General features: G+C 39.5%; 1 non-coding gene across 1 annotated transcript; it reads left to right on the top strand.

Annotated features, from left to right (window-relative positions):
* The first annotated feature begins 2,956 nt into the window (after positions 1-2,956).
* LOC130977929 (small nucleolar RNA R71) lies at positions 2,957-3,064 on the top strand. Its single transcript, XR_009085599.1, has one exon. It is a non-coding gene; the product is annotated as a small nucleolar RNA R71 (small nucleolar RNA).
* Positions 3,065-5,479: the final 2,415 nt, after the last annotated feature.

The following is a 5,479-nucleotide window of genomic DNA, read 5'->3' as shown; positions in this document are numbered from 1 at the left end:
CACCCTTAGTTGTCCCATGTTGGAACTCAATTCTCCTAGGGAAGTGTTGATTTTCTCCCAATAGTTTTGTGGAGGAAAGTGCATCCCTTGAGGCATCTCAGGGATTTCATGATGAGGAATTTCCTCATGTCCATGAGTGGGATCTCTTGTTTGCTCCATCCTCTTCTTAGTGATATCCATGAGGACTTGGTCCAACCTTTGATCAAAGTTGACCCTTTTTGAGTTTGAAAGGGACCTTGGGGATCACCTTCTTCTTGGCCACAACTTCATAGAAGTGATCTTGATGCACCCTTGAGATGAATATCTCCATCTCTCATGACTCGGAGGTGGAAGCTTTTGCCTTCCCTTTCCTCTTTCTCGAGGTTTCTCCGGCCTTAGATGCCATAAATGGTTATGGAAAAACAAAAAGCAACGCTTTTACCACACCAAACTTAGAAGGTTTGCTCGTCCTCGAGCAAAAGAAGAACGAAGAAAGTAGAAGAAGAAGAAATAGAGGAGATGGAGGGGGGCTTTGTTTTTCGGCCAAGGGGGAGGAGTAGTGTTTAGGTTGTGTGAAAATGAAGGAGTAAAGATGGGTTTATATAGGAGTGGAGAGAGGGTGTAGGTTTTGGCCATTATGGGTGGATTTGGGAGGGAAAGTGGTTTGAATTTGAATGGTGAGGTATGTGGGGTTTTATGAAGGATGGATGTGAGTGGTGAACAGAATGGTGGGATTTGATAGGTGAGGGGTTTTTGGGGAAGAGGTGTTGAGGTGATTGGTGAATGGGTGAAGAAGAGAGAGAGTGGTAGGGTAGGTAGGAATCCTGTGGGGTCCACAGATCCTGAGGTGTCAAGGATAACTCATCCCTGCACCAAGTGGCGTGTAAAAACGCCTTTTCTGCCAATCCTGGCGTTAAACGCCATGTTGCTACCCATTTCTGGCATTTAACGCCAGTCTGGTGCCCCTTTCTGGCGTTAAACACCAGTCTGGTGCCCTTTTCTGGCGTTAAATGCCCAGAATGGTGCCAGACTGGGTGTTAAACGCCCATTTGCTGCCCTTACTGGCGTTTAAACGCCAGCAAGCTTTTCCTCCAGGGTGTGCTGTTTTTCTTTCTATTTTTCATTCTATTTTTGCTTTTTCAATTGTTTTTGTGACTTCCCATGATCATCAACCTATAGAAAACATAAAATAACAAAGGAAAATAGATAAATATAACATTGGGTTGCCTCCCAACAAGCGCTTCTTTAATGTCAGTAGCTTGACAGTGGGCCTTCATGGAGCCTCACAGATGTTCAGAGCAATGTTGGAACCTCCCAACACTAAACTTAGAGTTTGAATGTGGGGGTTCAACACCAAACTTAGAATTTGGTTGTGGCCTCCCAACACCAAACTTAGAGTTTGACTGTGGGGGCCTGTTTGACTCTGTTTTGAGAGAAGCTCTTCATGCTTCCTCTCCATGGTTACAGAGGGATATCCTTGAGCCTTAAACACAAAGGATTTTTCATTCACTTGAATGATCAATTCTCCTCTGTCAACATCAATCACAGCCTTTGCTGTGGCTAGGAAGGGTCTGCCAAGGATGATGGATTCATCCATGCACTTCCCAGTCTCTAGGACTATGAAATCAGCAGGGATGTAATGATCTTCAATCCTTACCAGAACATCCTCTACAAGTCTATAAGCTTGTTTTCTTGAATTGTCTGCCATCTCTAGCGAGATTCTTGCAGCTTGTACCTCAAAGATCCCTAGCTTCTCCATTACAGAGAGAGGCATGAGGTTTATGCTTGACCCTAAGTCACACAGAGCCTTCTCAAAGGTCATGGGGCCTATGGTACAAGGTATTGAGAACTTCCCAGGATCCTGTCTCTTTTGAAGTCTCTGCCTAGTCAAGTCATCCAGTTCTTTGATGAGCAAAGGGGGTTCATTTTCCCAAGTCTCATTACCAAACAACTTGTCATTTAGCTTCATGATTGCTCCAAAGTACTTAGCAACTTGCTCTTCAGTGACATCTTCGTCCTCTTCAGAGGAAGAATACTCATCAGAGCTCATGAATGGCAGAAGTAAATCCAATGGAATCTCTATGGTCTCAGTGTGGGCCTCAGATTCCCATGGTTCCTCATTTGGGAACTCATTGGAGGCCAGTGGACGTCCATTGAGGTCTTCCTCAGTGGCGATCATTGCCTCTTCCTCCTCTCCAAGTTCGGCCGTGTGGGTCATGTTAATGGCCTTGCACTCTCCTTTTGGATTCTCTTCTGTATTGCTTGGAAGAGTACTAGGAGGGAGTTCAGTAACTTTCTTACTCAGCTGACCCACTTGTGCCTCCAAGTTTCTAATGGAGGACCTTGTTTCAGTCATGAAACTTTGAGTGGTTTTAATTACATCAGAGACCATGGTTGCTAAGTCAGAGTGGCTCTGCTTAGAATTCTTTGTCTGTTGCTGAGAAGATGATGGAAAAGGCGTGCTATTGCTAAACCTGTTTCTTCCACCATTATTGTTGTTGACACCTTGTTGAGGTCTCTGTTGATCCTTCCATGAGAGATTTGGGTGATTTCTCCATGAAGGATTATAGGTGTTGTCATAGGGTTCTCCTATGTAATTCACCTCTTCCATTGATGGGTTCTCAGGATCATAAGCTTCTTCTTTAGATGAAGCGTCCTTAGTACTGCTTGGTGCGGCTTGCATTCCAGGCAGACTTTGAGAAATCATATTGATTTGCTGAGTCAATATTTTGTTCTGAGCCAATATGGCATTCAAAGTATCAATCTCAAGAACTCTTTTCTTCTGATTCGTCCCATTGTTCACAGGATTCCTTTTAGAAGTGTACATGAATTGGTTATTTGCAACCATTTCAATGAGTTCTTGAGCTTCTGCAGGCGTCTTCTTCAGATGAAGAGATCCTCCAACAGAGCTATCCACTGACATCTTGGACAGTTCAGATAGACCATCATAGAAGATACCTATGATGCTCTATTCAGAAAGCATGTCAGAAGGACACTTTCTGATCAATTGTTTGTATCTTTCCCAAGCTTCATAGACGGATTCACCTTCCTTCTGTCTGAAGGTTTGGACTTCCACTCTAAGCTTACTCAATTTTTGAGGTGGAAAGAACTTTGCCAAGAAGGCATCGACTAGCTTTTCCCAAGAGTTCAGGCTTTCTTTAGGTTGTGAGTCCAACCATATCCTAGCTCTGTCTCTTACAGCAAAAGGGAATAGCATAAGTCTGTAGACCTCAGGGTCAACCCCATTGGTCTTGACAGTGTCACAGATTTGCAAGAATTCAGCTAAGAACTGATGAGGATCTTCCAATGGAAGTCCATGAAACTTGCAATTATGTTGCATTAGAGAAACTAATTGAGGCTTAAGCTCAAAGTTGTTTGCTCCAATGGCAGGGATTGAGATGCTTCTCCCATAGAAGTCGGGAGTAGGTGCAGTAAAGTCACCAAGCACCTTCCTTGCATTGTTGGCATTGTTGTTGTTTTCGGCTGTCATGGTTTCTTCTTGTTTGAAGATTTCTGTTAGGTCCTCTACAGAGAGTAGTGCTTTACCTTCTCTTAGCTTTTGCTTCAAGGTCCTTTCAGGTTCAGGGTCAGCCTTAACAAGAATGCTTTTGTCTTTGCTCCTGCTCATATGAAAGAGAAGAGAACAAGAAAATATGGAATCCTCTATGTCACAGGATAGAGATTCTTTGAGGTGTCAGAGGAAAAGAAGAATAGAAGGAGGAGGTAGAAGAATTCGAACTTATCAAGAGGGATAGAGTTTGAATTGTGCATTGAGGAGGAGTGTTAGTCCATAAATAGAAGGATGTGAGAAGAGGGGAAGAATTTTTGAAATTAAAGTAAAAGATTTTAAAATAATTAAAAGAAATTTTGAAAAATTGAAGCATGATTTTCGAAAATTAAAGTGGAAAAGAAATAAAGTGATTTTTGAAAAAGATTTTTAAAAGTAGAAATAAAAAAGATATGATTGAAAACTATTTGAAAAAGATGTGATTAAAAAGATATGATTGAAAAGATATAGTTTTAAAAAGATATGATTGAAAAAAAACAATTTAAAAAGATTTGATTTTTTAAAATCAATGACTTGGCTAACAAGAAATTTAAAAGATATGATTCAGACATTAAACCTTTCTCAACAGAAAAGACAACATACTTGAAATGTTGAATCAAATCATTAATTGTTAGCAAGTATTTTTGAAAATGGAAAGAAATTGATTTTGAAAATATATGATTGAAAAGATATGATTTGAAAAAGATTTGATTTTGAAAAATTTTGAAAACTCGACAAAAATTTGCATAAAAAAAATAAAATCTTCCCTCTTGTGTTATCCTGGCGTTAAACGCCCAATATGGTATCTATTCTGGCATTTAACGCCCAAAATGCTACCCTTTTGGGCGTTAAACGCCCAGCCAGGTATCCTAGCTGGCGTTTAAACGCCAGTTTTCCTTCTTCACTAGGTGTTTTGAATGCCCAGCTTTTTCTGTGTAATTCCTCTGCTGTATGTTCTGAATCTTCAATTTTCTGTATTATTGACTTGAAAAGACGCAAATAAAAAAATTTTTGAATTTTTAATGATGAAGAATAATCAAAATGCAACTAAAATCAAACAAAACAATGCATGCAAGACACCAAACTTAAAAGTTTGTATACTAAGGACTATAACAATGCGTGTAAGAAACAACAAAGCACATAAAACAAGAGAATTTAAGGATCAGAGCAAGTAAATCATCAAGAACAACTTGAGGATTAATAAAGACACATGAATGAATTCGAAAAATGCAAGAAGAACAGAAACATGCAATTGACACCAAACTTAAAATGAGACACTAGACTCAAACAAGAAACATAACTATTTTTTGATTTTATGATTTTATAATTTTTTTGTGCTTTTTTCGAAAATTATATGGAGAAGTAAAATAAAGGTTTCAAAATTCTTAATGAGAATTCCAGGAATCATTGCAATGCTAGTCTAAGACTCCGGTCCAGGAATAAGACATGGCTTCACAGCCAGCCAAGCTTTCAAAGAAAGCTCCAGTCCAAAACACTAGACATGGCCAATGACCAGTGATGAGCGGATAATTTATACGCTTTTTGGCATTGTTTTTAGGTAGTTTCTAGTAAGTTCAAGCTACTTTTAGGGATGTTTTCACTAGTTTTTATGTTAAATTCACATTTCTGGACTTTACTATGAGTTTGTGTGTTTTTCTATGATTTCAGGTAAATTCTGGCTGAAATTGAAGGACTTGAGCAAAACTCTGAAAAAGGCTGACAAAAGGACTGCTGATGCTGTTGGAATCTGACCTCCCTGTGTAACACCCTAATATTCAAATCCTTATGCTCGAGTCATAAGTCAGTGATATTACGGTGGTACGACTCTCAGGTGGATTTTTAATATATAAATATAGGTAATTTTGAAAGGAGTATTAATCGAGAAGCCTGAAAAGAGTAGAAATAAAATCGCGAAGACGTATCACTCACGTTTCGACAACGAAAAGTTAAACC

Source organism: Arachis stenosperma, chromosome 4, assembly GCF_014773155.1.
Source record: "Arachis stenosperma cultivar V10309 chromosome 4, arast.V10309.gnm1.PFL2, whole genome shotgun sequence".
Classification (NCBI taxonomy): domain Eukaryota; kingdom Viridiplantae; phylum Streptophyta; class Magnoliopsida; order Fabales; family Fabaceae; genus Arachis; species Arachis stenosperma.
This window is presented reverse-complemented; position numbering and strand designations above follow the sequence as displayed.